Below are 10685 nucleotides of genomic sequence, written 5' to 3'. Positions count from 1 at the left end.
GGTTGTAACATCTATATCAGATGGCTTTATACATGAAAGAAATGTTGATGATTAATCACTTACTGAAGCCATATGAGATTTTTCATTTTGCTTAAAGCTATTGCTTAAAATGTGGCTTTTTCATTGTATTATAAAACAGAGGGGTGTTGAAATGTAGAAAAAGCTAAAACTATTGGTATTATATCATGTCTTTGCTTTCCCCTTTCTTTCTCTCTCTCTCCCCAATCCCAGACCATAAGTCATTTTCCTGCTTAGTACCTCCTTAAATGTATTGTCTCCATTATTATAACGTAAGTTCCTTGAGGGCAGTGACTGTCTTGTATTTATGTACTTATCACTAATCACAGTGATTGCCACATGATGAATTTTTAATAAATGCTTTCATTCCTTTTTTAAAGTCAGAAGAAATTAGTGCAATGCTATTTACTGAGGCATTCTATGACCTTCTAGCTCCATAATATTCCATATTATCACTCTACTGCAAGTCCTTGACTTTATAATGAATCCTATGTCTTGGCATACATATTGAAATAGTTCTTTTGAGATTATAATTAAGTCTTTTTTTATTATGAATTGACATTGCAACCTTCAAGTCAATTTGGGACAAGTCTTCATATAATTTTAAATGTCATTCTATCCTGCTTCCTTATAGAGTGTTAATTTATATTTTCATCAACAAATATCAAAAGTACCAACAGAATCAGTCCACATTTGGGGTCTGCCTTGAATTGTTGTAATTTAAAGAATGTGTATCCATTAAATATGTACTCCTACATTAAAATACTTTGCTTAGACTTTTTTCCATTCATATATATTTGAATATATGTTGAATACCCTGTCACATGGATCTGAAGATGCACTGAGATATGATGTTCATTGAAATATAGACAGATTAATGTGACCCCACTTTACTCCATACTACTAGATAAGACAGTGGCAAATATATAACCAAAGTTTGATGTCCAGAGGCTGTTTTTCACACAAAAATGCTTCCTACCTATTACCCCTTCTCTCAAATCAATGGTAAACTATATCAGGACCTTCAGAACTATATCATACTTCTCCCACTCTGTAAATGGGAATTCCATAGAAAAGGAATGAAATACTGCTATACTACCTTTAAAGGGTATCATTCCCCCAATACTTATACTCAAATGTACTTAAAAACAATTTCTTAATGACATAAGTATCAGAGTCATGTAATATTAAAACAATTCATTTCCAATTTAGTGTTTTGGTTTAATTTCAATGAAATACAATATCTAATTTTGATAGATAAGTAGGTAGGTAGGTAGATCGATTCTGCAACTCATGTTCCCCTCAGATAAGGACCCTTGAACACAGTACTAATGTTTAAAACCTCTAGAATCTGCATTCATTTTTTAAACAACTCATGACCCTCCATTAATATTCTCTTTTGTCAGATAAAATGAGGGGACATATAAAAATTCAATTAAATTTAAAAGGAAAAAAATATTCCTATCTATACAGGGATATACCCTTTCATAGAATCCCATTCTAATAGTGGGTGCTGGATTGTGAATAGAGAACCCATCCATATAGCCTGGACAATACTTTTAATCCTATGTCCAAAAGTTTTCTGGAGACCTTTTACCTGTTAGTATGAACTGAATGTTAAAATTATATCTTAGTAATCAGCAAACACTGCAAATCATTGTTTGATTTATCATTATTTTTTTCTCCCTGAGAAGCTGGTTGTTAAACATGTACCAGAATACTGCTGCATTATAGGTCAAATACTTTTCTACATTTGAAATGCCTTTCTCTTTCCCAAAAAAGTACTGTCACCTATTGCCCTGGTAATGCCATCTGTTAGTGTTCTTTTTAGGCCAAGCTGTGACCTTCCTTCTCTGCTGATCTGTGATCTATTAGTGTTGTCTATTGGGTTATCTTTTCCATTTCCATTGTGTGTAATTTAAGATTCTAAATGTGGATTCTAATCTGTTCCCCCAGTTTGGGGGAAACTGACTAAAAATCACTGATAAAACGAGTTTAGGTTTTTAAGGGTTTATTGGAAAATAGAAAGAAAAAGATTGAGAACAGAATTCTAACAGCCTGGCATTCCTATCTTTCCTCAAATTTCCTGTGAAGTCCTCTGCCACCACCACCATCAAGTCAGGAAGCCAAAAAACCTCAGCGCTCTCTGCGCAGGCTCCCTTTCCTCCTTCCTGTCTCCTCCCAGACCATAGGAGGCTCCTCAAGTTGATTGGCTGGTAGCCTTGATAGACAGCACCCATGAGCAAACGTCATTTCCTGACCCCAAGGAAAAGCCACAATGCTTCTGAGGGATTTTCCTCATGGTGGAGCTTTCCCATAGCAAGTCTCCAGTAGGTGGCATCATTCCAATCATTACAATTGTGATGCTATCTGCTTGTTTTTCTTTCAGTTGTACTTGCTATGTGGCCTCTGCCTCAGAGAAACTCTTCTGTGATAGTAAATAACACAGGGTTATTTTAGCTGTTTTGTGACTCAGTCCTACAACCTCATCCACACAGAAAGTTGTGTGTTTTTAAAACTTCTTTGTCTCAGTCTCAGGGACCACTCCCCATAGTCTTCCTCCTATTTGGGTTGGCATGAGAAAATTCCTCTAACTCTCCTCACGCTCCCTGGAAACCAGAATTGAGTCATTATGTTGGCACTTCAATTTAATAAGACTAAAGAGGAAGGGTAAATCAACCTTTACCTTTTGCTGAAGCTACATGCAAATCTCTGCTTCCTATATAATTCTTTAAAAAGTAATCATGTGCCATATGAAATAGATGAATATTTGAATATATTTCTTTTCAATTTATAGCTTTTTATTATTTTAATATAACTTTTTGTTTATTGTAGCTATTTTATTGAATGTGATTTGGAATGCATTTTCAAGTGTTTAAAAATATATATTTGGGAATAGTACTTTCTCTTTCTCACTGTGTATATCCCTGAATCTGTCTCTCTGCTTCTCTGAACCTGTCTCTCTCTCTCTGTGTCTCTTGCTTTGCCTTGGCAATTCCTCTTTTATTACTTTGAGAACCTATTAGTTCCCCATTATGGTCATTCTCTCCATCAGTACAGAGTAGATCACAAACACTCTAAAACTTAATAGTAGATCTTCAGGAAATCATTTCATGTGAAAGAAAGTTAAATGAAACTGCTTGTTTGACTGCAGGGATTTCAAGTTAGTTTAAAATTTGTCAAACCCAAGATTCTTGTTTCCTTCCTTTTCTTTCCTCCCTCCTTCCTTCCTTCCTTCCTTCCTTCCTTCCTTCCTTCCTTCCTTCCTTCCTTCCTTCCTTCCTTCCTTCCTTCCTTCCTTCCTTCCTTCCTTCTTTCCTTCCTTCCTTCCTTCTTCCCTTCCTTCCTTCCTTTCTATTTTGCTTTCTTTCACTCTCCCTGTAGCAGGGATTATAAGCACACACAACCACATACAATTAAATTTTCTCATACCCTGAATACATTAAAACAAGGCTTTTAAAAATATTTAGTTGCAATGTTAACTATATATGCTCAATATCTTTTGGAATATGGACTCTCCTAAGATATCTGCTCAATACTCCCTGCTTCTTTGGGTTTCTGAATAAAGTGAGCAGGCAGTCACACAGTATTTATTAGGTACCTTATGCTAAATGCTGAGAATACAAAGAAAGGCAAAAACATGGTTTCTAACTCAAAGTAGTTCACATTGTAATGGAGGAGAAAACGTGTAAACAGCTGTTATATACATGTGTCTTGTGTATAGATGTTATATACATATATAAGTATACACACACATATAATATATAATTTATATACAATCTTATATACATCAAACATATATGATATATAAAGGCATATGTCAGAGATATTGCAGGTTTGGTTCCAGACCACTACAATAAAGCTAGTCACAAGAATTTTTTGGTTTCCCAGTGCATATAACAGTAATGTTTATATTATACTGTATTCTATTAAGTGTGCAATAGTATGTCTTATAAAACAATGTACATACCTTAATTAAAAATACTTTGTTGCTAAAAATGCTAACTTTCATCTTATACTCTAGGGAATTGTGATTTTTTTGTTGTTGTTGTTGCTGGTGGAGTGTCTTGCCTTGATATAGATGGCTGTTGACTGGTCAGTGTGGTGGTTGCTGAAATTTGCGGTGACTGTGGCAATTTCTTAAAATAAGACAACAATGAAGTTTGACACATCAGTTTACTCTTCCTTTAACATGAACACGTAGAAGACATTATAGAGTTATTAATTAGCCTAATTTCAATATTGTTGTGTCTCAGGTAATAGAGAGCTCCAAGGAGAGGGAAAGACATGAGAGAATGGCCAGTCCATGGGGTAGTCAGAAAACACACTATATTTATCAACTAAGTTCACCATCTAATTTGATTATGTTCATGTGCCTTGAAACAATTATAATAGTAACATCATTGATTACCATAACAGATATTATCATGATAAAATGTTTGAAATATTGTGAGAATTACAAAAATATGATGCAGAGACACAATTTAAGCATGAATTGTCAAAAAATGACCCAACATACCAAATTTGCCCCACACCTTCAATTTGTAAAAAAAAAAAAATGCAATATCTGTAAAGTACAATAAAATGAGGTCTCTGTGTAGTGTAAATGGGAGATGATCTCAGAGAAAGGCATTATTACCTACGGTGTGGAGCAAGAGAAACTAAAAAAGGCTTCTTAAAGAAGATATGATTTGAGCTGAATCTTCAGGGAAGGGGGTAGTTGGAGGCTAGGAGGGAAAACATTCCAGGCTAAGAATTCAGTCAATGTTCTTTTTTGTTGTTGTTGATGTGGGGCAATGTGGGTTAAGTGACTTGCCAGGGTCACACAGCTAGTAAGTGTCAAATGTCTGAGGCTAGATTTGAACTCAGGTCCTCCTGAATCCAGGGCGGGTGCTTTATCCATTGTGCCACCTAGTTGTCCCCCAGTCAATATTCTTAGAAACTGATTGAATGACCTAGTAAATTGATCTTTCCACCTAACCACTTAAGTTAACCAGCAGCAACATCTATTCATTCCATTCTGGCCCATGGAGTTATGTTACCAGAGAAGTCCTTCTGTCTATCCTATGTAAAGCTATAATTCCACATCACATTGTTGCCTAGCCAATACTTAGCTGCTGTTAGTGCAATGTTTTTAACCAGTTGTTGTTTCAATCTTAACAGTATTCTATTCTTTCCCAGTTACATGCAAAGATAGTTTTCAACATTCATTTCTGCAAGATTTTTCATTCCAAATCCTTCTCCCATACCTCCCTCCCCCCTCCCCAAGACATAAAGCAATCTGATGTATGATATATATGTACAATAACATATTTCCACATTAGTCATGTTGCAGAAAAAGAAGCAGAACAAAAGGGAAAAACCTCAAAAAAGAAAACAACAACAGTAGAAATAGTATGGTCCAATCTGCATCTAGATTCTTTTTTCTGGATGCAGAGAGCATTTTCCATCATGAGTCCTTTGGAATTGTCTTGGCTCATTGTATTGCTGAGAAGAGCTTAGTCTATCATAGTTGGTCATCTTGGCACAAATTTTAATGTTTGTCCTCATTATTACTGTGAGACAGGTACTTCACCTTCTTCAAGTTCTCTAAACCTCCCTTTTCCTCTGTTACAGTGAATCACTCCTAGCAGTCCCTGGATATCTTGGTAACTGATGGGAATACAACACTGACCTAAACCTGTTTTGAGCTGTGAGAAGCTGAGGCAGAGGATTCAGGGATTTACACAAGGTCACACAGTCAACAATATCTGGAACTTGGACATAATTACACAAACCTAGACTTTCTAATGGAAAAAAAATCCTTTCTTTTGGATGGAGAGAAAGTGGGGATAGATCCCAATGTATTTTTGAGTTCCCCTTTTTCATTTTTTGGGGGGATTATAGATTTGTAGTCAAGAAGTTGTATCGATGCAGTGTCCTATCAACCTCCAGAACCTACATTCTTATTGAATCTTTTTCAATTTTTTCATCAGCTCAATATTATTGCTGCAAATGCAATTGTGTTAGAGTTATAAATTCTTCACCAAATCCTTTTAAATCCCTCTGATGTGTGACAAGGAGTTGGAAATATATAAATGCTAGCTTTTATGCTTTTTTCCATATTGCCATAGTCTGCTATTCTATTATAAACTGTCATCTGTAACCTAATCAAAGGAAAATGGGTAGGGAACCTCATTGTAGTCCAAGGAACATTCCTTTTTACATGAAGTTACCAACTTTAATAGAATGTAGGCTGGCTGGCTCAACTTGAAGTTTTCAAAAAAATGGAAGGAAGGACTGAGTCAGAAAAGAACTGAGATGTTTATATTAGTATCCTAAATGTCCTCCTTCTGTGCACGTCCCACCCTCTAACTCCATTTTTTTTTTTGTCAGCTTACTGTTTCAAGTGTATTCGGGTGCATTGTGTCATCAGAAATGTTTTTCTCTTGAGTTCTAACAATTTACTCCAATTGCTTTGTAACCACAGATTTTTAGCTTTACTCTTTCTTCTTTTCATCAAGTGTTCATTCTCCCTGTGTCCTATAATGTGATCACAGCTGTTATCATATGATAGCCCATTAGCTGGTACACTCCAAAAATTCTTTTCATTTTAATTGATCAGCATTATTGATTTATTTGGCCTAAATATAAAGTTCATATTTGCTATTATCCACATACTTATTAAGCACCTACTGTTTGCCAGACATTGTGCTAGATTTGCGGAATACAAAGAAAGGCACAGATAACATCTGCCCTCAAGGAGCTCACAACCTAATGGTGGAGACAGTATGTAAATCATTGCAACAAACAGGTTATAGAGAGAATAAAATAACAAACAAACAAATTAATGAAATAAAACAGAATAAAAATAAATAAAGATATAGAGAATAAATTGGCAATAACAGAGGGAAGGCACAGGCATTAAGGCAGACTACTAGGTAGTATTTTACCAGTGCTTTAAAGGAATCCAGGTTAGCCAGGAGGTAGAGGTGAAGAGGCAGAGAATTACAGGAATGGGGAATGTCCAGTGAAAATGACCAGAGTTAGGAGATTAAGTATCTTGTTCAGGGAGCAACAAGCTTATAGAGAACATGGGTATTAAGTTTTAGAAGCCTAAAGAGGTAAAAAGGGACCAATTTAGGAAGGGCTTTAGAAGCCAAATGAAAGATGTTAAATTTGAACTTTTAGGCAACAGGGAGCCACTGGTGTTTATTGAATAGCAGTATGACTTGGTTAAACTTGTGCTCTTTGGAAGGTCCTTTCAACAATGAAATAAATTATTACACATATTTAATTCAAGCAGATTCATCACTCTTCTCTTTGGAAATGTTTTATTGATAACTGTTCATCAATACAATGCTGCTTCTGGAATATCAGTGATAGAAAACACTCATCTAAGTTCTTTGAATCACAGACATAGCCCTTAATGGGATTATCTACTCCTGCCCTTTCATTTCTACAAATGAAGAAACAGAAAACCAGAGAAGTGGAATGAGTTGTCCTGTAAAAAGGTGGCACAACTAGAACTCAATTTGAACCCAGTTTCTCCAGGTTCAAAACAAAAGCTTGTTCCATGACATCTTGCTCTGATTCTCTATGCAAGTATATCCTTCTTCCAAGGTTCTCTCTCAACCCATAACATATCAACTGCTGTGCCCATTCTAATATCATTTTAAAAAATATAAAGTAAAATGAGCCGTGATTTTTTTAACTGAGGGGGTGATATCAATTATACATGTTAAGTCATGCAAAACACATTTCTTTATTAGGCATGTTTCAGAAAATACAAACTAAATTTAAAAAAGAAAAAAGAACCAAAATAAGTATGCTTAAATATACATTCATAATTTATCAGTTCTATTTCTGGAGGCGGATAGAATTTTTTCATGGGTCTTTTGGAATTGTCTTTGATAATTGTCTTGATCAGCGTAGCTAAGTCTTTCACAGTTGATCATCCTTATAATATTGTTGGTAGTGTGTAAAATGTTCTCCTGGTTTTATTCTCTTCACTTTGCATTAGTTGATATAAGTCATTCAAAGTTTTTTTTTTCTTTTTCTGAAACCATCCTGCTTGTCATTTCTTCTCCTTCTTTTATTTTTTTTTTTGGTGAGGCAACTGGGGTTAAGTGACTTGCTCAGTGTCACACAGCTAGTAAGTGTCAAGTGTCTGAGGCAGGACTTGAACTCAGGTCTTCCTAAATCCAGGGCCGGTGCTTTATCCACTGCACCACCTAGCTGCCCCAAAAGGTCTTTAATCTTTTTTTGGGGGGATGGGGGTTATGTAATTGGGGTTAAGTGACTTACCCAGGGTCACACAGCTACTAAGTGTCAAGTGCTTGAGGCCAGATTTAAACTCGGGTTCTCCTGATTCCAGGGCCAGTGTTCTATCCCCTGTGCCACCTAGCTGCCCCACTGCTTGTCATTTCTTATATGAAAATAGTGTTCCATCACAACCATATACAACAACTTGTTCATCCATTCCCTAATTGATGGCTATCCCCTCAATGCCCAATTATTTGTCACCACAAAAAAGAGCTGTTATAAATATTTTTGCACAAAGTAGTCATTTTCTTTTTTCTTTGATCTTTTTGAAAGACAGACCTAGTAGTATATTGCTAGGTCAAAGGGTATGCACAGTTTTATAGCACTTTGGACATGGTTCCAAATTGTTCTCCAGAATGATTAGACTAGCTCACAATTCCACCAACGGTGCATTAGCTTCTCAGTTTTTCTTTATTCCCTTCACCATTTTTCATTATCTTTTTCCGGCATTTTAGCCAATCTAACAGATGTGAGATAGTATCTCAGTGTCATTTTAATTTGTATTTTTCTATTCAGTAGTGATTTTGAGCATTTTTCATGGGACTATTGATAGCTTTGATTTCTTCTTAAAACTGCCTGTTCATGTTCAATGACTATCAACTGAGGAATGGCTCTTACTTTTATAAATTTGGTATGGTTGCCTATATATATGAGAAATGAGGCCTTCTAATGTTGTCTGCATTTGGGTTTTTTTTGTACAAAAGATTTTTAATTTCATTTAAAAAATATTATTAATTTTATGACTTGTGATGATCTCTTTCTCTTATTTAACTATAAACTCTTCTCTTATCCATTGATCTGACAAGTATATTTCCTATACTCCCCTAATTTACTTATGATATCACCTCTTCTGGATAATCACTTATTGACTTTATCTTGGTATTTAGTGTGAGATTTTGGCCTATGCCTAGTTTCTGCTAAACTGCTTTCAAATTTTCCCCAGAGAAACTCTTGAAGAATGACTAGTAGTACATGTCATCAAAGTCTATTAAAAGAGTAAAGAGAGGGGCAGCTAGGTGGCACAGTGGATAGAGCACCGGCCCTAGAGTCAGGAGTACCTGAGTTCAAATCCGGCCTCAGACACTTAACACTTACTAGCTGTGTGACCCTGGGCAAGTCACTTAACCCCAATTGCCTCACCAAAAAAAAAAACAAAAACAAAAACAAAACAAAAAAAAAGAGTAAAGAGGATTATTACAAAAGAAATCCTTACCTGTCATAATTCAATTAGTCCTGACCTTAACAAAATTTATGCCATCATTTGTCATCTATAAGGGGAGGTCGATGAGCCTAACTTCCCTCACTAAAAAAAAAAAAAAAAAAAAAAAAAAAAAAAAGAGTGACATAGTAAGTCAGCACAAGGCTAAGCTGGAGCAAGTCATTTAATTTACTTCGGCAACCCAGCCACCTCACCCTAATGGCATCAAAGTTAATGAATTTCAACATTGAGAACATTGTAAACAGAGACATTGACATTTTGTTAAGAACATCCAAGAAGGTCACTTTCTGTTCCTGTGAAGTTAAATCAAAATTACCATATGTCCAGGTCGACATTATTTTTCTTTTGCTACATAAATATCCATGACATTTCTAATAAATGTCAGAAGGATGTGAACATGGTTACAGAGTTGTTGATCCCAAATGCCAGTAGTATGTACTTATTGCTGCCTGGGATCACCTGTCTTCAGTTTGGCGATCTCAGTGGAAGAAGCAAATCCAACTTGGTAGAGATCCTGATAACAGCAGCAGCTGAACAACTTAATTTTCTTCTTTAAAAAAATTAACACATTTACAAAAAAAAGACTGCTAACCTTTGGGATTTAGAAAGATAAATACTGGAATTTAATTTTATTTAACATAGGATCCTGTAAATAGTATGGCATAAAAACCATTATCCCCCCCCCCCCGCCCTTTTTTTTTCCAGGGCAATGAGGGTTAAGTGACTTGCCCAGGGTCACACAGCTAGTATCAAGTGTCTGAGACCACTTTTGAACTCAGGTCCTCCTGAATCCAGGGCTGGTGCTTTCTCCACCACCTAGCTGCCCCCTTTCCCATTTTTTATTTAAATCTAATGAACAGAATATCTAAGCAATTCACAATTTGGCATAAAGGATTTGTTTGGAGCTTGGTAAATCTAGCCTAAATCTCATGTGGAATTGGAGAAGTTACAAGTTCCCTAATCTTTTGAAAACTCAAAGTATTGTACAAAAATCTGTCATAGTGGCTAAAACATAGGATGAGGTATCAAGCTATCTGTTTTTATCCCTAAATCTGACAACTAAAAGCTATGCAAATATAGTCAAATCAATTAGCCTCTCTGAGCATAAATCTCCTCACCAATAAAATGCACATAATAATGTACA

This window comes from Dromiciops gliroides, chromosome 3 (genome assembly GCF_019393635.1).
Source record: "Dromiciops gliroides isolate mDroGli1 chromosome 3, mDroGli1.pri, whole genome shotgun sequence".
Taxonomy (NCBI): Eukaryota; Metazoa; Chordata; class Mammalia; order Microbiotheria; family Microbiotheriidae; genus Dromiciops; species Dromiciops gliroides.
The sequence above is the reverse complement of the archived record's forward strand: the minus strand, read 5'-3'. Positions refer to the sequence as shown.